Consider the following 920-nt stretch of genomic DNA (forward strand, 5'->3'; position numbering starts at 1 on the left):
CCCCCCCCACACAAACCCTTTCACGATTATCCCTTCCTGCTGAATATAGAGAATAAAAAAGAACGATCAAAATATGGTCAGTATCCCCACACCTAGTGGCCTCAGGGAGTGCCAGAGAAACGTGAACACAGTAGACATTTTCCATTTGTCCCGCAGGGAACCTAAACAATGGCCAATCATAACACTCTCAGCTCATTCGCTCGTCGTGGGATCTTACAATGGGTGAATGAAAGCCGTGGCTTAAGATATGAGGGCCGTCCCCTTTCACGTTTTGTAGCCAATCATGATCTAACTTAGTGTGTCGTAAAAGGTACACGGGATGTTTCGCCCAATACTTTTACAAACGTTAATGACATGTGTTAAAAAAAAAAAACAATCTGGATTGTCAAACAAACTTTTTCCTCTTCAATGTGTGTTTGTCTTTAAAGAGACATCATCTCTGATCTCTTTTCGTGATTCTTTTTCTCTTCCAATAATGCTTTGGTTTTGATTTATTTTCTTCTTCTTTTCTGGTTTTGTTGCTGTATCAACATTTAAAAAAGGATTTATTTAATTAAACCAGTCACATTTTACTACAAAATACTATACTACTTTGGTTCCGGTACTTGCTTCAGCATCCATTCCGGCGAAGAAGCAGGTGAGAAAGGCTGGTCACTGTGTGTCGGTCTTCTTTGGGAAAGCCTTTGACGTGCGCTAGTCACGGCTGAGTGACCGCCCTTTGATGTCTGGTAGTTGTGATTGTGTGACTTCCCTTTGATGTCTACTGGTCACAATTGGGTGACCGCTCTTTGATGTCAGGTGGTCACAAACGGAAAACCGTCCTTTGATTTCTGATGGTCACAGCTGGGTGACTGCCCTTTAATACCCACTGGCTATGGCGGCAGTCTGTGCTGTAGACATTGGAAGCTGTGTCAAAGCAA

Source organism: Aplysia californica, unplaced genomic scaffold (genome assembly GCF_000002075.1).
Source record: "Aplysia californica isolate F4 #8 unplaced genomic scaffold, AplCal3.0 scaffold00436, whole genome shotgun sequence".
Lineage (NCBI taxonomy): Eukaryota > Metazoa > Mollusca > Gastropoda > Aplysiida > Aplysiidae > Aplysia > Aplysia californica.